At 46.4% G+C, this 24,828-nt stretch overlaps 1 pseudogene; it reads right to left on the bottom strand.

Moving 5' to 3' along the window:
* Positions 1 to 23,220: 23,220 nt before the first annotated feature.
* Positions 23,221 to 24,399, bottom strand: LOC138921785 (F-box/LRR-repeat protein 21 pseudogene; annotated as a pseudogene).
* Between the last annotated feature and the right edge of the window lie 429 nt (positions 24,400 to 24,828).

Below are 24,828 nucleotides of genomic sequence, written 5' to 3' on the forward strand. Positions count from 1 at the left end.
GTTTGGATTTTGTTTGACAGTTAAATAAAGCCACCAAAGTTGCTGAGGTAATCAGCCTTGATTTATAAAGATCACGCTGACTGCAGTGTGTTGAATGGGCTGGAGGGACCAACGGTGGCATCGGGGAGACCAGAGGTTGGGAAGCTGTTGCAGGAATTCAGTAGCAAGATGCCCAAGGCCAGATCTGGGTGCTGATGATCAATGGAGAGATAGGAACAGAGTGGGGATGTTTCTGGAGGCGGAGCCAATAAAACGTGGCTGGAGGCGAAGGCTTGGGGGATGAGGGGCAAGCACGTGCTCAGTTTTGAACCAACTGAATCCGGAGAGCGCCCAGGGTGCCAAGAACGTGTGCTCAAGGGCCCTCCCCAGACAGCACGACAGACGGAGCAGAAAATGCTACCTTGAGAAGCACCGTGCCCTGGGCCTGCACTCCCAGTTCTGTGCGTAGTGCTCCTCCAGCCACACCAGGGAGCGCGCTTCAGGTGTGGTACCTTCACAAGGGAGTGTGGAGAGAGCAGAAGGCCTCTTGCGTATGAAGCCAGGGTGGCGGCAGAAATTCTAGGGTCAGAGCGAAAGGCCGGGGCTCGGGAGCCCTGGAGTGCCCCGGTGCAGGTCTCTGCAGGCCAGGAAGGTGGGAGCTGGACAGGCAGGTGTCGAGCCTGGGGGTGCACCTCTCGTAAGCTTCCTTGGTGGGGCTGGCTTGCCGTGTCTCAGTTCTACTCAGCAAAGACAGCAAATGTCTGGAAGCGGCTTACCGCCAAATGTTGGACTCAGGTGGACATCACAGCCCATGAGCACCCTGTCCAAGACCTTCCGCACCACAGTTTCAGTCGCACAGTTTTTGCTAAAACAGAGAAGTCACTGGTCGTCGGTAAATGCCACATGGTTTCTCCGAGAACAAACAGCAGAGACTACCCCAGCTGTCAAGTTTTCAGGGCCTTCTCTTCCCCTGCACACGTGCAGACATGTATAGTCATATGTGGACACACTGTCTCCCCCGCCCCCTCTCGCCCCACAGCGAGTCAGCCAGAAGCACAGCAGTGGGGCAGACTCCTCCTTCCCCCTCCCCAGCTTCGATCCAGAGGCACAAAGACTGGGTCGGTCGGTGGTACCAGGCAGGATGAGGGGGTGGAGGCAGGCATTCTGGGTAGTGGACGGGGGAAGCAGCAGGCAGGTGACAGCCCTCAGAAAAAGGCATTACTTCAACCCCTAAAGAGCCCCACTTCGCAATCAGCATGGACACAGCTCTCCACGTCAGTGGGGGTCCTTCCAGGGGTCCCTGAGTGCCCCAGGAAAAGGAATTTCCCACCCTCAGTGCCCTCCTGAGCTGAGCTAACCATGCTCCGTCCTCCAACTCAAAGTCACATTTCCCCCACCTGGGCTGGGAATGGGCATTTTGTTGTCACATCCATGTCAACCTTGCTCTTGTACACCTCCGTTTTTAACGCCGGGCAGATGGCATATGACACACAGGGAGAACCTTTGGACGCTCACCCCACAAAGCCATTTCAGATTCTTGGGCCTCAGGGCTGTCTTCTCAAAGGCACTCCTTCTGGGAGCTGGCATTTCTCTCACTAATCATGTGCTTCCAGCCTGGAGGAACCTTGGGTGAGTACATGTAAGTGCCCAGCATAGTAGAAGGCTGGCCTTTCTAAAGGCCTCTGATGCTCTCACCCAAGACACCTGAGACCTCCAGCAGGGCCGTTTCCCCTAAAAGCGGCTTGCGAATGAGAACAGGCCCTGGGCATCACTGTGACCCTTAGGATCTGACACACACTGACCAAGGAGCCTCGGTCCCTGCATGTGTGCGCGTGTGTGTATGTGGTGTGTGTGTGTTCACTAGCACAGTCTGATACATGGGGCTGTGGACACTGCAGAGCTGTCTGCCTGGAACCTGGTCCAACCACCCTTTTTTTCCCCCTGGACGCGTCCATGTTCATTTCTGGTTGGCCATTTAAAAACTTACTCCAGATAACCTTTATCAGAAAATTTCATTTTGCAGTATGCCACAGTGTATGCATGAATGATCCCTCAACTAAAGCAACGCATTCCCACCTGTTTCCAACCACACGTTACCCAGGGTCCGGTGCTCGGGATCTGTGGCCACTGCACATACATACTGCTGTGTGATCTGCAGGCATGTGGCTGACTGCTTAACATCTCTTCAGATATTTACAGGTGCAAACAAATTTAAAATCAAACATAGAAATAAAACCTGTATCTTCAAATGTTTTGCATGAGTGAGAACAAAAGTACACCCGCCCCAGGCCACAGGAATACACAGCCATACATTGTACTGTCTGGGGTCCAATGAAGCTGAGTCGACAATTTCTATTGGTGGCATCAAAAAGGGTCCCCCAACACCTCCACACACACACACACTGGGAATGGCCTAACACCTGGCTTCAAACAGCTGTCTCTCATGTCTGTGCTTTGTGTCTTGCCCATCACCCTGGACCCCTGTTCTGATCACCTCCTATTCGCCCGTTGGTGAGGAAGGGATTCTTGCCCGAGGGTTATGAGGATGGCCAAACACAAACCACCTCACACTGCACAGATGAGGTGACAGCCGGATATTAGTCACATTCACTCACAGCATCTGCTGGCCTCTTCATCTTGAACTTCTTGCCTTTAGAACTTTGAGAAAATAAATGTCTGTCGTTGAAGCCACCCAGTCTGTGGTATTTTGTGATGGCAGCCCTAGCAGACTAAACACATATACAGTCGATCCTTGTGATTTGTGGTACTCATGTTCTATAAAGTCACCACGAGCACTGAATTAGCGACTGCTAAACCACTGCTCCTAGGGGAAATACAGGGCTGGGTTCCTGGGAGCCTCTGGTCACAACAACATTTTCATCAACCGATCAACACATAAACTTGTTTTATGTGTGTTTCTGTTTCAATTTACAATTTAATCCAATTGGAAATCCAGAAGTTACTAAAGGAATTTACACAACAAAAGGATAAAACCCTCTCCCAGAAGACTCTCGAATCTGTCCAAATCTACATCAGTGGGCACTCTCCTTAGTGTCTCCAGAATGTCCTTTGTCTTAGAGGCTTTAGTAACCTCCTCTCATGTCCCCTAGAGTCTTTGGACCACCCAGGATGGCTGGAAGTTGCCCATGGGCTTCTGATGCAAGAAACTGCCCTCCTCGGCCGTGTACTACACACCACTAGAGTGCCAAGTGCCAGCCACATACTGGGCTATCCTCAAAGAGAGAGGCTCTCACAGCCCCTGAGCCTGTGACGTCTGTACCCAGATGCCCAGTATGCCTTGGGTCACGGAACCAGCACCCCACAACCACAGCATGGTGACTGGGGCCTCCTTGAGACAGGATGGAGCCCAATATGAGCCCTCTAGCTTATCTCCCTCGCAGAGGGGCATGGCCTCACTTGTCCTTAGTCCCCTGCCAGATGCCATGGTGGAGGAAGAGGCCACCCCTCTCCCGGAACTCTTGGCCACCTGGGGAGCGCCTTGGAATCCACTTGAGTGAACAACGCCGGGAGTCTGTACACTACAGACCGTATTGTCACCATCACACATATTACTGCGTTCCACCCCTTAACCAGGATGTCCAGGATAAAGGGCTGGACCAAAGGGTCAGCAAATTGGCCAAACTTCAGGCAGTCATCTTAGCACTGAACGCCCTGGCCCACAAATGGCCCCAGCTGTATATGTCTATAAACTCTGGGGCCACTGCCTAAGTGTTGCTTCCTTTGAGGTAAAGAACTCTGCCAGTCAATTGCTTCACAGAGACTCAAAATATAAACCAAGGCGTAATGGACTGAATTGTGTCCCGCCAAAATTCATATGTTGAGGCCCTAGCCCTCTGTGTGACTGTAGTGGAAATACGGCCTTGAAGGAGGTAATCAAGGTTAAATGAGGTCATAAGGGTAGGGCCCTAATCCAATAGGACTGGTGTCCTTATTAGGAGAGGAAGAGACACCAGAGAGCTCTCTCTCTCCACAGCTGTACAAAGGAAAGACCAGGTCAGGACACAGTGAGAAAATACCCCTCTGCCGAGCACAGAGTTCTCATCAGGGTATAAATTCTTTTAGTACATTCTGGATTTCCAATTGGATTAAACTGTGGCCTTTTGCTTCAATTTAAATTGTTTCCTCCCCTTATATTCAAGCTTGTGGCTTTCTTTCTCTCTCTTGGATTCACTTTGCTTGTTTGTCACTGGATATACTTTGTCGGGTAGGAGGGTCCTCTCTAGCTCTGTTCATATTTATACATTTCCTCCTCCAGAGAGCCTCAAATCAATATCATTAGGGTTAGGGGCCTCCCCTATGGCGATGGCTGCTTTAGAGGGTTTAAAGACTCTGGGCTTAAGTTGGGTTTGGATTAATGTCATCATTGTCACAGGGGTGCCATGGGTGTTTTGCCCTGTAACTACGATGATCAGATTTTGGTTGTAACAGAGACATAAGCAGCAAAGTAGCTCCGCAGAAGATCGCTGGGCCCCCAGCCCAGAAGCCAATGGACTGAAACCATCTTCTGCTACGGCCCTGCCATGTCCACCACCACACAGGATTTCTTTTTTTTTTTTTTTTTTTTTTGGTCTTTTCTGTCTGTACACGTTCCTTCAGAATATTTTAGATTTCTAGCTGTGCAAACTCACAGCTTTGGGCTTTGTCTCCACCCCATCATGAGTGGTCCAGCCCTCCTACGTGGTTATGGGGAAAGGGGCCACTGGGCCTCTGAACATCTCTTGGGCAGCTGCCTCCTCCTCTACGGTGGGCATTCATATCCAGTAGGGTCATTTTGTGTACGGTCTGGGTAGGGGCATTAAGCCTCATGATCACAAGATTAGCCCTTTGGCGTGCTGGTAAGAAGCAGTGATAACCAAAGCCAAGGCGCACCGGAAAGGGGTTTCACATTGGGAGAGCAGTTCAATACCAAACGCTTCATCCCCTTTTCCTATCAGCTCCTGGGCCACAGGCCACCATGGATGTGCACTTCAATAACTTTGGGTGTCAGCAGAGTGTGCAGGACAGCAGCAAGGGTAGCAGCAGCACAGGAGAGGTGCAAAGTCACCACCCTGACCCAAACAACACTGACTATTAAGGCAACCAGGGTGCCATGCTTAATTCTGCCTGTGGGAGTGGTCTCCTTCCTTTCAGTAAACCGAATAAAGGGTCATCTCTGGGCCATCCCAGGGGTGCACAACCAGAATCTCCATATGGCTGCCCCAAGAAACCAGTCGTGGTCACCAGGTGAGAGGCACTGGTCACTGCATGACAAGTCACTAGCCCAACCCCCAGAAAGAACGACTCAAGCGCTGACTGGTTAGGGTGCTGTGTTTCACCACTTTAACCAGCAGGAACTTCTGAGACTACCTGCCACACACGGGCCACACTCGGCGGCACATCACACTGGGAAGCCATCAATTAACTACAACTCTTGTCTTGGGGACCAGAGCGTTTTAGGGTAGGAAGAGATGACAACACCCTACAGAGACAACACAGTGTCAGCCAGGCCAAAGCACAAGCCCACTAGCAATTGGCGGCCCTGTCCCAGGCAGCCTCCACTGTATCGGGGAACCAGTTAGCCAAGGAGCAGTTGGGCCACCGTGTGTGACGGCGATTGTTTTAATCACCTGCTCTTCACCCCGCTCGTGAGGGAGGGAGTCCCGCCCTAGAGTTATAGGGATGGCTGAGCACAGCAACCCAACACTGGACGGAGAAGATGAGCAGCAGTTTACTAGTCACATACGCTCACAGCCCAGGAGAGGAGGACGTCGCATGCCACACAGGACACATGGGGGTTGCATTGTGGAACAGAGGGAACCAGAAGGGTCTGTAGGAGGCAGGCTTTGTAGTATTAAGAGGGTGAGGTTCTCCTGGTTCCTGAGGGACGATGCCATTGGTTTGTCTGAATACCTCTGCTGGCTGCTGGAGAACCACTACTCAGGGATTACAAGCAGGAATACATCTGGTCAACGTGATAGGGAGGCTTGTTTGCCTAGGGGACTCCATCTGCGGGAGCAGACTGGGCCAGGAACTTGCCATTAGGCCGCTCGAGGCCCTCCCGATTTTACCAGATGTCAAGGCAGGACAAAATATTAATTTCAGCCCTCACCCTATGACACCCCCTCCACCAACACACACAAACACAGGGGCCAGGGCTCGTGGCTGAGAACTGCTTGGGACCTTAGTCCCTGGGGATGGCTGCGTGGACCCTGGGGTGGTGGCATCCCCAACCCCAGCAATTTGAGCACACACGGGACGCTATCAGGCGCCACAGTAACATATGGGCTCCATCTCAACTGGTCGCCCCCATTCCCACCACCAATCTTTGTAGGAGCCAGCCGGTAGGCAGGGCACGTGGGCAGGGGCTTAGAAGCCCAGGTCCACGTCTCCTCCAGCTGACTACTTCCAAGACGTCGCCCACTCGCCCCCACCCTCCCCGCCGCTCATGGCAGTCTGGCCACCCCGCTTACCAATAAAGAGATCCAGAACGACGTCAGGAACATGGGAACAGGTGCCCTTGGAGGTTGAAGTGGAATTTCGAGGCGGGATTGGGGTCGCTGAGCTCCAAGAGCCAGGTCCTGACGAGTAGCAGGCACACAGCGGCTCACAGCATGGCCTGATACCGTAGTTCCGACGGACGGAGAACAGGGGAGGTGGCCGCGGACCAGGGAGAAGGCGGAGGAAGGAGTGAGCCAGGTAGCGAGAGTCCAGAGGGAGCTAGGGAGGGGGCGCCAGCTCTTTGGCAAAGAGTCGCCTCTAAGGGGAGGGCATCGACGACAAGGGGAGCGGAGAGGGCGGGGATCGGTCAGGAGCCCGGAGCCCGGGAGCGGCGAGAAGAGCAAGCGGCCCAGCAGCTCCACTCCACGCAGCGCCCGCAGGAGGAACCCAGCCGCTTCCAAGCACGCTTGGTCCGCAGGCGCTTCCGGCCGCCCCTGGATGGGCGCTGAGCCGGGCGCGCGACTGGCTCCGCCCAACCCGGTGGCGGCGGGAGCCTAGCCAATCCGGCCGGTGGCAGGAGATGCACAAAAAGACGCGCGGTCCTGCCTCGTCCCGCAGACTGCGCACCACCCAGCCCTCTGGTCTGTCGGGTCTCTAGTCATTCCCAGGCCAGCTCCGGCTCCCTGGCTGCTGGAGGGCTGGGCCGGGGGTCGGCGGCTTGGGGTACCCCACCCTGCGCCTCCCGTCTGCAAAAAGGCAAAATGCGATTTTTCTCTTGGAACAGCGCATGCCCAAGAGTTTGCTCCCTGTGGACGGGAGTGCAGTGATTTGAGCGCCCGGCCGAATCTCCGCTCTGAAAGGGCTGCACACCTTTGTGGCATCAGGAGATACTCGGCTGCTGGTCATTCCCAGAGCCTTGAGCCTTCGATGAACCCGAGTGCCTCGCCTCTCCGTGGGGTGGAGTCGGACAGCCAATAGCCAATTGTTCTCGGGGCTCTGGCCGCAGCAGGAGTGACCCTTCATCAGGACAGAAATTAGGCTCCAGGAGTCCCGGCGCCCAACAGCTAGGGGATGCCAAGTTGAAGTGAGGGTTCTTGGCTGACACCATAGAAGGGGGAAAGATGGCAAAGTTCAAAGTATCGCATCTTCAAGGGACTGGGCCCCTGGAGAACAGGCCACTTTAATGCTCCATCATTCGGGCCCAATCATGTGGAAAAGCCTGGCACTTTGACTAGAGGGCGTCTATTCTCACTACCCTCAACATCGCCCCGTGGGACAGAAGGAGCTCAGAGAATGAGGAAATGCCTCCCCTCCCTACCCTCCGTCCTTCCCATCTCAGGTCTGTGATGAAGCGGGTTCAGAAAGAGGCCTCTTCAGAGCACATAAGCCAGATGGGCAATCAACAAACAGAACTCGGTCGTGTTCACCAGCACTGGACCTGCCAGAGCAAGCCATTTAACGGTGGTGGACTCAAACTGGATTTCCAGTTCCCTCTTGGTTAACTAGAATATTCAAGGAGAAACGTCCTCCCCCTCCCGTTTTCTCCAGGATTTGGTGGAATGAGGGGGCCCAGCATATTGCAAAGCTTCAGATGCGTGGAACTCCCTGAGTGGCTGTTTTGCACAGCTCAAGGTTTAACTCTTTACTCCACCTTAATCTGCCCCCAGCTTTTTTTTTTTTTTTTTTTTTTTTTACCATTTTAGAGTGACACTTCTGAAAAACGTGTCCCATACTCCCCTGCCTTCTCTTAACCGGCAGAGCACCCTCACAGCTTTTTTCTCCTCTCGTTTCCCCCCTCTGTTTTCCTACTTTTGCAGTAAATGCTTTCTTCCGACATGGGTGCAAGATTAGAAAGGAAAAAACGTGGGAGGGTCCATACATTGCTAACCAACACCTACACGAGTGGGTGAGTGGAGCCCACCCCTACTGCTCTTAGTAGAGGTCTCTCCTTGTCCCTGGTCACGCAGGCATCCTTGTAGAGACAACCCTTGCTTGTCAAAACTGAAAAGGCCATTTCAGATCATTTTGTGCAAGCATCCGAATCGTACGAGTGGGGAGACCGAAGCCTAGAGAAGGAAGATGGATTGGTCCAAGGTTACATAGTGGCAGAGGCCAAAACTAGAATCCTCTTTCCAGGTTGGCCTACTTCCAGAATCCTGTGTTTTTTCCCCTCAAGTCGGCTTTGACTGGTATTTCAGGCAACCGCCAGCAGGTGGCAGTAGATTTGCTTGGCAGCAGGTCATTCCCAGCACCTGGAATCAAGTTCCACAGACCGTGGGTCCCACGTTGGTCAGGGAAAGCAAGTCTGAAGTCTTTTTCCTAGCCATCCTTGTGACTATGGAGATTGCTAAAACCTTGACTGCCGTAATGAATTCGCCTCCAGAGCTTACATCCTAGACTCACGGGACAAATAGCCAAGGGGCAACAAGAAATATGAAAAAGTCAGTCTAATCTGTACTTGTTGAGCTTTTGTCTAGTTAATTTACTAGAAAATGCATCACTATCCAGAGGGAATGGACTTCAACCTGAATACGGGGTCATGGTATAGAGGAAAGTGCCCTGACCTGGGAGTTAGCCCATCTGTGTTCCGACCCAGCTCTGCCACATGACAGTGAGGATTCCAGTTTGGCTGGAGTGTAAGGTGAATTGGGAGGTAACAAGGAGGTGAAGAGGGAAGAGGCCAAAGAATAGGTGGCACCTGGCCTAGTGAGGGCCACACACTCAGCCCACAGTGAATACCTGACCGGTGAATGAGTGAAGCAAGATGGAGAGATTTAGGTCGGATGGTCCTAACGAGGGAGTTTCATTTCTATCTTCCGTTCAACAGCATGCTTTTGGAGGATTTGTGCCGAGGAATGACACAATCAGGAAGGAACTTTCAGTTACTTTGTGAAGGAAGGACTGCAAGGAAGAGAGACGGGGGCCAAGGAGAGCAGGTCGGAGAGTGCTGCACACCTCTGCTTCTGGCAACGACAGGCTAAGTCATTTAGACAAAGCATCCCAGTGAGGAAAACTAAGACATACTGGATGAAATATAGAAAGGAATGATCTTCACTAAGAGCTAAGGAACGATGAGACTAAAATCCAGAAGACAAGAACCCAGGTGGGAAAGCCTTGCACTTAAAGCCACTTTGGCCTGAGGGCGTTTGCTGAATCCAGAAGAAAGAGTGGTGAAACTGAGCTGTGGTTTGGGTGGCCTCATGGGCAAAGGGGAAAAAAGTTGGAGCCCACGTCCGAAATGGGTAGATCTGACAAGCTCCCCAGCCACTCTAAGCTGAAACTAAGTGGCTCCCTCTTCCGGATAATGGTGAAGCAGAAGCAGCAAGCCCTTGCCCGCACTGGCAGACTAGATAGCCATCACCGGGATGACGTAAGGACCTTCAAGCCCTGACCTTGGATTAAAGTGGCCTTGGACAGGTAGTGTCCCCAGGCATTTGTCAGAAGCAAGTGAAAATACTCTCCGCAGGCAGGTTCTGTCTTCCTGGGCCTGAAATTAGTGTTGCAAATACTTTTTCAAGTATATATCAGCACATCGTCAAAGACAAGTAGGCACACAGGGAAAGAATACATGGAAAGGGACAACCAGAGGAAAAAGAGACAATGAAAACAAATCCACAAAGATTTCAGATATCAGAATTGAGACACAGACTGCAATCACTATGGTTTACTACAGTTCAAAAAATAAAAGATAAGCTTAAAAATACTTTCAGGGAACAGAAAATCATAAAAAGTGACATAGCCAGTTTGAAAACTAATCAAATAGGACATCTAGGACTAAAAATGTAACAACTGAGAGTTTACTGGATGTGTTTGACAGAAGGCTGAACACAACCATTAGATGATCATAAGTGCAATGAGGAAAAATAAATTTAGGAGAGAGTTATTGAGTTGGAAGATAGATCAGAGGAAATCATTTAGAATTCTGCCTGGAGAAGCTAATTATATGAAAAAAAGGAAAAGATAGGATAAGAGACACAATGAGCAGAGTGAGACGGTCTCATTTATGTTTAATTTAAATCCCAGAAGGACAGGGGAGAAATGGGGAAGAAGATGACAGCCCCAAATTTTCCAGAACAGATGAAAGTTGTAATCCCCAGATTCTGAAAGCCCAGTGAATTCTAGGCAGGATAAATAAAAAGAAACCCACTCTTACACATATCGTGGTGAAAGTGCAGAAAACCAGAGAGAAAGAAGGCTATGTTAACAGTCCAGGTTCGAGAAGGGAAGTGTTGACTTTGGGCGGGAGCAGAGTAGATTGAGACAAGTGGATGGGCCTCTAGACTCTGGCTTGTAGAATGCCGTTTTCTCCAACTTACCATGAAAGACTATTTTATAAGGAGGTTGTTCGTCTCATTCCTAAGCAATAGAATACAGTTGTTAACAAATCTATTTGTTAGGGCAACCCAACACCTAGGAGCTGTTCCAAATTGTCCTTGTCACACATGGAAGACCATCATCCTGTAAGTATGTGTCCCTCACCTCATGGGCTATGAAAGGGGTGAATATTCTCCACAGGAAGTGCGATGGTTAATTTTATGTGTCAACACGACTGGGCTAAGGGGTACCCAGGTAGCTGGTAAGACATTATTTCTGGGTGTGTCTGTGAGGGTGTCTCTGGAAAATATTAGCATTTGAATCAACAGACTGGGTAAAGAAGATCGCCCTCACCAATGCAGGGGGGCATCATCCATCCAATCCATTGAGAGCCTGAACAGAACAAAATGTGGAGGAAGGGTGAATTCTCTCTCTCTCTGCTTCAGCTGAATCATCCACCTTCTCCCACCTTCAGACACTGGTGTTCCTGGTTCTCCAGCTTTCAGCCTGAGACTCAGACTCACACCATCAGCCCCCTGATTCTCAGGTCTTTTGTCTCCGATTGAATTACACCACTGGCTTTCCCAGTCCTCCAGGTTTTAGACAGCAGATCATGGGACTTCTCAGCACCCAAAATCATGAGAGCCAATCCCTATGACAGATAGACAGATGATAGATAGATAGACAGATGATAGATAGATAGATAGATAGATAGATAGATAGATAGATGATAGATTGATCTTCTATTGATTCTGTTTCTCTGAAGATCCCTGACTAATACACGAATGAAAGGCAGCTGAGCTCTAAGAATAGAGAAATGTGCTTTTATCTGACTTTCTAAAGGAAAGCAGAATAAAAGTGAATCTTCGTAGAAATTCTCCTTTCTACTCATCTCCCCCGCTCAACTTTCACTCTGTGTCTAAGGAAACAGACATACAGTGAACAATGTTTGGTTCCCAGAGTGCCTTATTACAAGCTTCAGGCTCGACCATGTACATTTACTCACTGGGCTGTCTATGCTTGGCTGGCATACAATTCCCGCACGGGTTTATATGTCATAGAACTAAACACGCAATGGGCTATCTTTTGAGGGAGTGAGCTCTTGACTTGTTGCTAGAGCTGTTCATTCCGCTCCTTGTCAGAAACGTACTAGGGGAAACCCTGCTCCAGGTAGAAAGTTGTAGCAGAGATTCCGTGGTCCCCTCAACCTCTGACACTTCCTGACACCAATCTGACCTGAAAACAACTGTCTATAAAGTCTTCTAAGAAGAATTTCAAGTGTTTTGCTCAAAATCCTGCATTCATTGATAGGTTGAGGATCAAACATTCTTATGTAGCCATAAGGACCTGTCCAACCCCCCACAGAAAACTATTTCTCAAGAAAAGTTCTTGGGAGAGCAGGAAAGCCTTCTTATCTTGCCAACCCCAAGCCAATCAGAAAGCATTTGTGCTCTGCAGTCTGTCACCAACAATTCTAACCAAGTGTCACAAAGGGAGAGATTTCTGCATTTTTCGTTCTGGTTTTACATGGCTTCTCTTCGCTTTTGCTGGACTCTCACAATTTGTGTAGGTCACGGCTCTCTCCCCAAAGCCTGCTGAAACCTGTCTTTTAACACCCGTAGCATCTTCTAGCAATATCTTCCTCTCTTACCAGGGAAGTGCAGGAGCAGGGAAAATGCTCCGTGAACTCTAGGACTTTTTAAAGGTTATTTTATTTTGGAGGTCATATTGGCTTTTAACTTTGTTTATTTTTCAGGTGTACGTTGTTCTATTTCAGTTTCTGTATAGATTACATCGTGTTCACCACTGATCGTCTACATATTGTCCATCACCATACATAGGTGCCCCTTTCCCCCTTTTGCCCTCCCCCAACCCCTTTTCTTCTGGTAACCACTAATCTGTTCTCCTTATCTATGTGCTTGTTTGTTTATCATCCACCTATGAGAGAAATCATAGCTATTTGTCTTTCTCTGTCTGACTTATTTCGGTTAGCATAAACCCTCAAGACCCATCCACCTTGTCACAAACGGCAAGATTTCCTCTTGTTTATGGCTGAGTAGTATTCCACTGTATATATGCACCACATTTTCTTTATCCATTCCACTATTGATGGGCACTTGGGTTGCTTCCACATCTAGGCTATTGTGTATAATGCTGCAATGAACATGTGGGCGCATAAATCTTTTTGAATTGTTGATTTCATATTCTTTGGATAAATAGCCAGTCGTGGAATAGCTGGATCATATGGAATTTCTATTTTTAATTTATTTAAGAGAATCTCCATGCTGTTTTGCATAGTGGCTGCACCTGTTTGAGTTCCCACCAGCAGCGTATGAAGGTTCCCTTTTCGCCACACCATCTCCAACACTTGTTTCTTGTCTTGGGAATTATAGCCATTCTGGTGGGCGTGAGGTGATATCTCAGTGTAGTTTTGATTTGCATTTCCCTAATGATTAGTGAAGCTGAACATCTTTTCATGTGCCTGTTGGCCATCTGTATATCTTCTTTGGAAAAATGTTTGCTCAGATCCTCTGCCCATTTATTGAGTGGGTTGTTTTTTGGTTGCTGAGTTGTGTGAGTTCTTTAAATATTTTGGAAATTAACTCCTTGTCGGGTAGATGAGGTGCAAATATGTTCTCCCAGTTGGTGGGTAGTATTTTTGTTTTGTTCATGGTTTCCTTGGCCTTGCAGAAGCTCTTTAGTTTGATGAAGTCCCCTTAGTTTATTTTTTCTTTTGTTTCCCTTGCCCGAGTGGACATGGTATTCCAAATGATCCTTCTAAGACGAACGTCCAAGAGTGGACTGCCTATGTTTCCTCCCTGGAGTTTTATGGCTTCACATCTTACCTTCAAGTCATTAATCCATTTTGAGTTAATTTTTGTGTATGGCAAAAGAGAATGGTCTAGTCTCATTGTTTTGCCTGTTGCTGTCCAGTTGTCCCAACCCCATTTATTCGAGAGACTTTCCTTTCTCCATCGTATGTACTTAGCTCCATTATCAAAGATTAGCTATTCGCAGATGGGTGGTTCTATTTTTGGACTTTCCATTCTGCTCCACTGATGTGTGCCTCTGTGTTTGTACCAGTACCATGATGTTTTGATTCCTGTAGCTTTGTAGTATATTTTGAGGTCAGGAATGGTGATGCCTCCAGCTTTGCTCTCTTGGGATTTCTTTCTGGGAATTTTCTTGCCTCATATAAATTTTAGGATTCTTTGTTCTATTTCCATGGAGCGTGTCATTGGGATTCTTCTTGGGATTGCACAGAACCTGTCGATTACTTTAGATAGTGTGGACACTTTAACCGTGTTTTTTCTTCCAACCCATGTTCATGGACTATCTTTCCAGTTCTTTATGTCATCATTGATTTCTTTCAATAATGTCTTATTGTTTTCATTATATCAGTCCTTTACCTCCTTGGGTAAATTTATTCCTAGAGATTTTATTCTATTTGTTGTTGTTGGAAATGAGATTGTATTCTTGAGTGCTCTTTCTGTTAGTTCGTGATCAGAGTGTAGAAATGCAACTGATTTTGGTAAGTTGGTTTTGTACCCTGCAACTTTGCCATAGCTGTTGATTATTTCTAAGACTTTTTTTGTGAATTCTTTAGGGTTTTCTATATACGGAATCATGTCATCTGCAAATAGTGAGAGTCTCCCTTTTTCTTTTCCAATTTGGTTTCCTTTTATTTCTTTTTCTTCCCTGATTGCTCTGTCAAAACTTCCAGTACTGTGTTGAATATGAGTGGCAAGAGTGGTCATCCTTGTCTTGTTTCTGTTCTCGGAAAATGGCTTTCAGTTTTTCTCTGTTGAGTGTGATGTTCGCTGTGGGTTTTTCATGTATGGCCTTCGTTATGTTGAGGTACTTTCCTTCTATACCCATTTTGTTTAGAAATTTTATCATCAATGCATGTTGGATATTGTCAAATGCTTCCTCTACATCTATTGAGATGATCATGTCATTTTTATTATTCGCTTTGTTCATGTTGTATATCACACTGATTGATTTGTGAATGTTGAACCATCCCCGACATCCTGGAATAAATCCCACTTGAGGGTGGTGTATGATCCTTTAAAGTATTGTTGTATTTGATTTGCTAACATTTGGTTGAGGACTTTTGCATCTATGTTCATCAGCAATATTGGCCTATAATTTTCCGTTTTTCTGTTGTCCTTGTCTGGTTTTGGTATCAGGGTAATGTTGGCCTCATAAAATGATTTAGGAAGCATCCTGTCCTCTTGAATTTCTCAGAAGAGTTTGAGAGGGATAGGAAATAATCTTCTTTGAATGTTTGGTAGGAATCACGAGAGAAGTCATCTGCTTCTGGACTTTTGCTTTTTGGGGAGGTTTTTGACTACTATTTCAATCTCTTTGCTTGTGATTCGTCTATTCAGATTCTCTTTTTCTTCTTGCTTATGTATTGGGAGGTTGTATCATTCTAAGACTTTATCTATTTCCTCCAGGTTATCCAGTTTCTTGGCATATAGCTGTTCATAGTATTCTCTTATAATCCTTTGAATTTCTGTGGTATCTGTTGTAATTTCTCCTCCTTAATTTCTATTTTTATTTAGTTGAGACTTCTCTCTTTTCTTTTTTGTGAGTCTGGGCAGGGGTTTGTCAATTTTGTTTATCTTCTCAAAGAACCAGTTCTTAGTTTCATGGATCCTTTCTATTGTTTTTCTAGTCTCTGTTTCATTTATTTCTACTCTGCTTTTTATTATTTCCTTCCTTCTTCTGAATCCAGGCTTTGTTTGTTCTTCTTTTTATAGTTCTTTTAGGTATAGGGTAGGCTTATTTATTTGCGATTTCTCTTGTTTGTTGAGGTAGGCCTCTATTGCTATAAATTTCCCTCTTAGTACTGCTTTTGCTGGATCCCATATGTTTTGGTATGTTGTGTTTTTGATTACATTTGTCTCTAGGTATCTTTTGATTTCTCCGCCGATCCAACAGTTATTCAGTGGCACGTTGTTTACTCTCCACATATTTGATACTTTCCCAGCTTTTATGGTAGTTGATTTCTAGTTTCATAGCACTGTAGGTTGAAAAGATGCTTGATAATATTTCAACGTTTTTAAATTTATTGAGGCTTGCTTCTTTGTTTGCCAACATATTGTCTAAGTTTGAGAAGGTTCCATATGCACTTGAGAAGAAGATGTATTCTGCTGTTCTTAGATGGAATGTTCTATAAACCTCTAGGAAGCCCATCTGGTCTAGTGTTTTATTTAAGGCCAATGTTTCCTTGTTGACTTTCTGTCTGAATTCTCTTTCTGTTGACATAAGTGTGGTGTTCAGATTCCCTCCTACTATTGTGTTGCTGTCAATTTCTCCTTTTAGGTCTGTTAAGGTTTGATTTATATATTTTGGTGCTCCTGTGTTAGGTGCATATATATTCATAAGTGTTACGTCTTCTTGGTGGAATTTCCCTTTTTTCCTTATATAATAGCCATCTTTGTCTCTCAGGATCTTTCTTTGCTTGAAGTCTGCTTTGTCTGAGATGACTATGGCTACACCAGCTTTCTTTCGTTTGCCATTTGCTTGGAGTATCTTATTCCATCCCTTCACTCTGAGCTTATGTTTGTCTTTAGAGCTGTGTTTCCCGAAGGCATCATATTGTTGGGTCTTGTTTTTAATCCAGCCAGCCCCTCTGTTTCTTTTGATTGGTGAATTCAATCCATTTACATTTAGAAGGATTATTGAAATATGAGAGCTGAATGTTGCCATTTTATCTTTTGTTTTCCAGTTACTTTATATTTCCATTGTTTCTTTCCTTTGTATTTCTTTCATTTCCCTTGGGTGGTTTTCCCGGTTTTCACTTTATTTATGATTTGGGACTCTACTCTGATTTCTCGTTTTGTAGTTACAATGAAGCTTGTAGCAAAGATCTCATAGATGAGATAGTCCAATTTCGGATAGCCTCTTACGTCCATTAGCCTATGCAGGTTCCATCCCTTACCTCTTCGCCTTCTATGTTGTCATGGTCACAAATTTTTCTTTTTTGTGTTGTGATTTTGTGACCAAATTGAAGTGGTTATAGTTATTTTTCATGCTTTCTTTCCCTTTATCCTTTGTTTTAGACTTGATTGCTAACTTATTCTGATACAGAGCTGCAGTCTTCTGATTTTGTCTGTCTATTTAACTCCTTGCTCAAAGATTTGTTAAGCTTTGCCTTTTCGTCTCAGGTAGGAAGGATCACTTCATCATTTCTTGTAAGGCGGGTCTAGTGGCAGTGAGCTCCCTCAGGTTATGTTTGTCTGTGGAAGCTTTTATTTCTCTGGCATACCTGAAGGATAATCTTGCTGTATAGAGTATTCTTGGGCAATAGTTTTTGTCTTTCAGTATTTTGAATCAGTCATTCCACTCCCTCCTAGCCTGTAAGGTTTCTGCTGAGAAATCCACTGAAAGCCTGATGAGGGTTCCTCTGGAGGTTATTTTCTTCTCACTTGCTGCCTCTCCAATTTTTTCTTTGTCATTGACTTTTGACAGTTTTAATATTATGTGCCTTGGAAAAGCTCTTTTTGCCTTGATGTACTTAGGAGTTGTGTTAGCTTCATGTCCTTGTATATCCAGTTACTTCCCCAGGTTTGGGAAATTCTCAGCTATTATTTCTTCGAGTAAACTCTCTGCTCCTTTCTCCCTCTCTTCTCCTTCAGCCAAACCTATAATCCTTATGTTACTTTTCCTAATTGAGTGAGATATTTCTTGAAGAAGTGTTTCATTTTTTCAAAATCTTAGTTCTCTCTCTGCTTCCACCTGGACCATTTCTACGTTTCTATTTTTGAGTTCACTGATCCTCTCCTTCATAAGGACCTCTCTATTTTTATGCATTCGACATCATTTTTATCTCATTCCTTGTGTTCTTCATATCCAGAACTTTTGTTTGTTTTTTTTCTAGAGCTTCAATCTCTTTGGTGAAGTATTCCCTGTGTCCGCTAATTTTATTCCTATGCTCTTGGAACTGTCTTTGTGAGTTTTCTTGTATCTCATTGAGTTTTTTATCACAGCTCTTTTTAATTCTCTGTCAGTCAGATTGTTATCTTCTGTGACTTTGAGGTGGGTTTCTGGAAAGCTATCATTCTCCTTCTGTTCTGCTGTGTTACTGTAACTCTTCATGGTGTCTGAGGAATTGATCCTCTGCTTGCACATTGGTGGTAGTAAGCACCGTTCTTATTTGGGTACAACCTTGGTTACTTTGGTTCTGAGCTGCTTCTGGTTGTATTTGGGGGCCTGAACTTTCCAGCCTCCACTGTCTCTGCTAGAGGCATCATCGGTACCCTCCTTGTGCCCCTTGCGCCTCTGAGGTTGCTGGTGTCTTGTTGCTCTTGATGTCACTGCAGTCTTAGGTGTTGCCACCAAGGTCACCAGGCTTTGAGTACTTCTGCTGCTTCTAGCGTTGCCTGGGTGTCGTGTTCCCCCACTTGCCCTCCACGGGCTCTTCTCGGCCTCAAGTGCTACAACCCCATGTGCCAGCTCTGCTGCTGTGCCTGGATTATCCAGGAGTCCTGGCAGCACCGCTCCTAGGATAGCTGGGTTCACAGGTGTCACGGTTGCTGTTGGTGGCTCGGGTTCTAGTATGCAGCTCCTGCTTCTGACAGAGCCATTGTTGGTGTTGCCACCCCGGGGGTGGTGTGTCAGGGCCTGCTGTGGTTCCTGCAGCCTCAGGCCACAGGAGCCACCTGCCACTCCTGGGGGAGGAGTAGGGGCTAAACTTCAAGTGTTGTTGCTGGCCTTGCTATCTCTGGTCACTGGTGCCTGCTGCTGTGCTTTTTGGAGACCTCAGGTCAGGGCACCCTGGTCCTGACAGTGAAATCTGCATCTTGTTTGCTGTCCCTACTGCTGAAGAGACCAGCGCCACTGCCAGGGGAGTGGAGGATGTCAGGTTGCCAGCTCGGCTCTGTGTCCTGGAGCCTCAGGATGTGTGTGCCACCCACCAGTGCTGAGGAGATGCAGGGGATAAGCCAGGTGTTCGATGTTTGCCCTTGTAGCCTGTGGTCACTGGCATGCCCAACAGTGTGAGGATCCACATTTTGGATCACCACCACTGGGGGAGAGGGAGGAGGCTGCTCCCCTATCCCAATGCCTCCTGGAGGTCCAGTCTACCCACGTTCAGATGTATAGATGCATGGATTACTGAGGCATTCTGATGAGCTGTGGGGGGAGTCCTTTTTTGGTCACCAGTTGTCTGACTGGTTGTTACTTAGAAGGGAGAGACAGAGGTAACGACTCATTTCACCATGATGCTGATGTCACGCCACTACTCTGAGGTTTTTCTCCCAGTGACCTGTAGCATAGTGTACTAAAAATGGCATTGGACTACAAACCTGAAGGTCTAGTGTCACAGCCTCTGAATCTCAGTTTCCTTAAGGTGAGCAGGAATAATATGGAGCTGTTCATAAGGCCTATTTTTAATAGAACAACCCTGACAGAAAAGAATCCTTGTCTGTCCCAGCTTCCTGGCTCTGGGACTTCACTTTCCTCATTGGGCCTTGATCAGGTTTCTCTAACTCCCATCTGGAAGGGCTGTTGTCACTACCACTTCAAGCCACCAGGGGGCCTCAGCTCTCACGGTCTAGTTGTGGAATGCGCCTTTCTCTTTAGGTAATTGTTTCCCTGAATTCAGGCAAGCCAGGCTGACATTTATCAACCGAACCTTCTTCAGAAGCTCAGTGTGACAGAGGCGGATCAACACAGGGAGCAGAGACTCTACTGAGGGAGGAGGTTTTAGGGCACCAATGAATAGACCTCGACTTCTACACTGGAGTCCTAGCTGCCACGAGCTGCTCTGCCCTTCAGTGGGGCTGCTGGTGGCAGGCCTCTAGTCACCCCCTGCCCCTGCTCCGGTTCCCAGGGGATGAGAATCGGGGGTCTTGTACAAACGGTCAATGGCAGCCCCTGGAGTTGGGCAGGGCACGGCCTGTGGTGCCGTATGTTAGAGAGATTTTTTCCTTACCGGCACTCCAGCCTCTCCTCCACACTATGTGGGCTCTGACAATCTCACTGAGTCCCGTTGCATTCTCTCCAATGAGCATTGCTTGCAGGGCAGCTTCATATGCCTTCTGTTTTACAATGCTAGGTGGGAGAAACGTTCCCCAGTCAGATACAATGTCCAGCCCCACAATAAGGTCAGGTAAAAGAGATGCAGCCACTTCACATAAAGCCTCTTCAAACATACCATTTCTCTTACAAACTTTTACCTGACTTCCATTAATCCTTACATTCCCGACTGTAGCCTCCTTTAGGCCGTCATCAACAGGTTTTGGTTTCACAATACTAGGTAGGGGAAGTGTTCCCCAGCCAGACATAATAGCCATTCCTATAAGACATCCAAGCAAACAAGACACGGTTTCTGTATATAAAGCCTCTTTAAACATTTCAACTTTCATAGCCTGGTTGACTCTTACACTTTTATGTTCTCTCAGTCTAATTGGAGCCCATGTCAGGGCTTCGCCAGTGGGTTTTGGTACCACAGTGCGTGAGGCAACTATATCAAGTGATGCAGGGTTGGTGAGCCAAGGAGTCGAAAGAAAGATTTCTTGGACTCTCACCATCTGGCAGTAGTGCTCCTTTATTTAGAGAATAGCATGGGGACAGGACCCATGGGCAGGAGGAGCTGCTGCTGCAAACTTGGGTTGAGGGTAGGGCTAAATTTAAGGCATAGGTATGTGAGTTATCTCTTTACAAGACAAAGGAAAGAATATGTAAAAAGAGTTGTTAAAATGGTATCAGTGCCGGTAGGGTCTGGTTATTGGGTGTTCCTATAACTTTTAGATAAGAATCAAACCGGATTGAGTACATGGCAGAAGCCACCACCTTAAATATTATCTTCAGCTAAAGACAAAGGAGGATGTTGGTGGTGGGGGGAGTCAGCTACATGAGGTCACCAGACAAGCACAAGAAACAAGACTTAAGTCCTTGCCGTCTCCATTAAGAGTTTCTAGAGATAAGGTCATCCCCCCTTCCTCCTGGTGCAGAGAGGGAGACAGCCCCCACAGTTGGAGACTTCCTTCACAAATGCAAATGTCTCTGGTCAAAGGGCAAGCAAATTCCACCCATCAGAGCCTCCTTCTCATCTGCAGTTTTTAACAGTAACCAGCCTAAAATAATCCTGATCATCAAGGACTCCTGGAGACTTCTCTTTTCCACCCACTGACCATCTTACTCACCCTTGTGCAAAAGGCTTTGGGTCCCCAGTGAGGAGGCAAGCCAAGGGACTCTGGCCCTTTTGTCAGTCTTCAACTTGTTTAATCTGCCTAACCATTGCCACAAACACAAGCGATTGTTGGTCAGGTTTCTCCTTGTAATCTCTGCCTTCAGGCTTTCAAACATTTTCCAAATTGGGATACACCTAGTTGACTTGTCTGGAGCCCTTTAATCTTGGTGGACCAGCAGGGGGACCCTTTTGCCTTTCCAACCTTTGGTAGTGCTGTATGAATACCTTGGTTCTGACCTCATTGATGTCCATTTTATTCCTCCCAGTTCTTCAAATTCATCTAAAGATTTCCACTCTCCTGGGACAAGTCCTGTGACTCTTGCCTTTCTGTTTCCTCTCTGTTTCACTCCTATCAATATTTGCTTGATTCACACTAGCCTTTAATAACCGTTTAGAGATTTTCACCCAGCTAAAACCAGTCTCTTGATTGTCTCCTCTGCCTTTCCCCATTCTGTTGTTAATCAACCTAATATTTTTCTTGGCAGTTGTAAAGCCCATGAAGGGAAACTGAGACAGCAAATTCGATAAGGCTTCCTGAACTGTCCCTCACTTTTGCAGCTGCAAGGTTATATGGGGTGCCCACATGAAAGTGGTCCCCTTAACCATAGTATTTACCATGACCTGAGTAATGGGCATATTCAGCAGGTGAATATCCGGGTCATCATAAGGCCAGTCCCGCATGGCTTGCATGTGAAGCATATACGCTGCTTCATCTGGGGTGTTCCACTTGGCATTCATAGGCAGAGATGGACAGTCCCCCTTCTCAGGGTAAGCAGACCTTACCATCGCTTTTACCCAGGCCACCAGGCTGGCTGTTCCTTCGGGAATAACCTCCTGTGTGTCTGGGTCACATCTAGCCCTCTGTGGTGGTTCCATAGTGAGCTGTGGCTCTGAATCAACCCAAACACTCTCTTCCACTCCGCAGCATTCAAAAGCAAAGACACAGCCTCCAAATCAGTCACTCTCTCATTCCCTTTTAGTAAAGGTTCCTCAGGAAGCTGACAATATCCATCTATAAAATGAAACAATTCCTTCCCACTATACCTTCTGGTTTCAATAGTTTTTTGGTTTTGTGCTCCACCCATGTTGACTACCTTCTTGGTGACCAGAGGTCTTAGAGGTACTTTCCATTGTCCCGGCATAATTTTTGTTTTGCGGGGTGGCTTTGAGGCCAGTGACTGGATTCTGAGCTTAGTCTAGCATCGCAATCATACCTAGTACTTTCTTTTAATTTTATGTTAGCTATGACAGATAACAATAACAAAGAGACTGAATATTTTGCCTTTCTCTTCTTAATTTGCATTTCCCTATGCATCCAGTGAACCAACTGCCTGTGATTTGGATCCGTCTCCAAATTCCATTGGTGACGTTTACCTTTAGAGACTGAGTGTGGCACAGCTCCTGGTCCACATCATGGGTGACCACGTTGCCATGCCGGAATCAAAGGTTCATGTCCCTCCTTTTCATCCTTTCTCTTCCCAAACCATGTGATTTTATGAGTCAAGGCTGATGTGGCAAGTCCCACTTCTCTGACACCACCTGTATTCGAATTATCCCAGTTTTTCCTCCCATGTATCCTTTACTCTCATGCAGAACTCTGCTTTCACACTCACAACACTTCTGACACCAGATTTGTGTATGTGTGTGCAGGGGAAGGGGATCCCCACATGCGAGCAATTCTGCGACACCACCTGGGTGTGCTACACTGATGATTTGCATATATTTTCTCCCATTCTGTGTGTTGCCTTTTTCTTTTTTGGAAATTACAAGTTGTTTATTGAATCACAATATCATCTTATATAGTGCTAAAAAGGAAGTAAAATTAAGCCAACCTTATATCTATATTTTGATTTTACTCTGTTTTTAATACTAAATATTTTGTAAAATATATTAATATCAAAATGAAACAAAAACAATTAAAACAATGTAAAGTTGTCAATGCATAATTTAAAGGATAGAAAGCTTAATATTATAAATTTATTTAGCAAGCTAAAACATGCCTTCAAGGAAGGCTGAGGAGCTTATCTAGAAACCATCTGTAGCCTTTAGCATATGAACTAATTCACAATATAGCGTCTGCACCCGATTTATGGAAATTTCTGGCTTTTCAAATTTCTCCTATTTTTTCAAATGTTTCTGCTGCAGTACATTAAGACAATTTGCAAATGATAAAATATTTTACCGAAAACATTTCAGCAATACATCTTACAATTTATGTCTGCATAGACAGAAAGAACCTAATCTTACTGCCTTAAAAAAAAAAGTTGAGAATCTTTGGTAGACAATTACCAGCCAGGCATGACATCCGGGAACCACGTTCTTCCCAGGTATTTGGAGGCTTCAGCGTGAATTTTATCCAGGCCGTAATCCCCATCGGGGTCAGAACCTCCTCCATCACAGAGAGCTGCGCGAGCCTCCTCCCAGCCAGCCTTACAAACTCAACCACGGCACTGCAGCGAACTTCACATGCACTGAGGCCCAAGGCTGTTCAGTTTTTACAGTGTTGAGCAATACAGATCAGCTCATTGTCAAGAGTCTGAAGACCGTTTGCACACACCACTAACTCAACTAGGCGTGGGCAGTTAGGACCTATCCGTCCTAGGACCGCTTTGCTTACTGACCGACCGAAATAAAGATGAGTGACAGGGGATTCTTCTGTGAAGAATGTCTCAAATTCCTCTTCGTTTAAAAAGAAGTATATGACAACATTAACTCCAGGGGAGTGTTTAATAAGTGCATCTCAACTTTGTTTTTTAATGGAATGAAATTTAATTTGTCCAGGATTTTCACTCACAACATCAATTCGAAGATGTTCAAGGTTAACATGAGTCTCACTTGAAAGGGCCAGGAGAAGTTCATCACTTGGAATGTAATAATTCAATGCCAGTTCTCTAAGGCCTTGACAATGATCGGCTACACAAAGGATTCCATCAGATGAAACATAAGGACAGCTGCTCATTTTTAGGAGTGTTAGAGTATCACTATAATTGGCCACCAGAACCTTCAGTGAAGGGTCATCCACTGGTGGGTCTTCAAGTTTGATTGATGATAATGATTTTGAGTTGACAAAAGCAAGTGTAAGTGCTGACACAAAATGAGACTTTGACACGTTCATAAAACTTGGATTGGCCCTGGAAATCAAGCCCAAGGTGTGGAGAACCATTTCCCAGCTGAGAAAGTATATCACAGGCAGCCTCTGCTGATTCAGTACTGCTATCAACCTTAAAGCTGACATACTGGAGACAGGCAACATGCCTTTTAAAGATCTGCTGAATGAGATCACGAGGAGTGGCTTGAAAAGACAAAGTTGCTGATTGGTTCAGTTCAAATTCAAACTTTCTCCAAAGGTCAGGGATATGAAAAACTTCATTCCATCTCCTACATACAGAAGATGCGCGGGCCTGATCTGGTGGGCTCTGGTGGCATCCTGGGGAGAGGGGGGACCTCCCTGGAGACCGAGACATTGCTCTGACCTGGTCCAGGCGTGCTCACACAGACCCCGGTGGGCACCATTGAGGTTCCTCCGCTGTGTGTTGCCTTTTCAGTCTCTTGATAGCGTCCTTTAATGCCCAAGGGTTTTTAATTTTCATGTAGTCTAATCCATGCATTTTTGCTTTTGTTGCCAGCTCTTTTGGTGTCACATCCAAGAATTCATTGCCAAATCCAATGTCATGAAGTTTTTCTCTTATGATTTATTCTAAGAGGTTTATAGTTTGAGCTCTTAGGGTGGGTCTCTGATCCATTTTGAGTTAACTTTGTATATGATGTAACATAAGAAAAATTTGGTTTCTAACGTTTGACGTTTGCATTGCCTATTAGGCACATCAATGATTATGTTGAACGGGAATTTGAATATACAGTATCCCCCTTCTCTGTACAGCACATTGCTACTT

The sequence above is a fragment of the Equus caballus genome, chromosome X (assembly GCF_041296265.1).
Source record: "Equus caballus isolate H_3958 breed thoroughbred chromosome X, TB-T2T, whole genome shotgun sequence".
Taxonomy (NCBI): domain Eukaryota; kingdom Metazoa; phylum Chordata; class Mammalia; order Perissodactyla; family Equidae; genus Equus; species Equus caballus.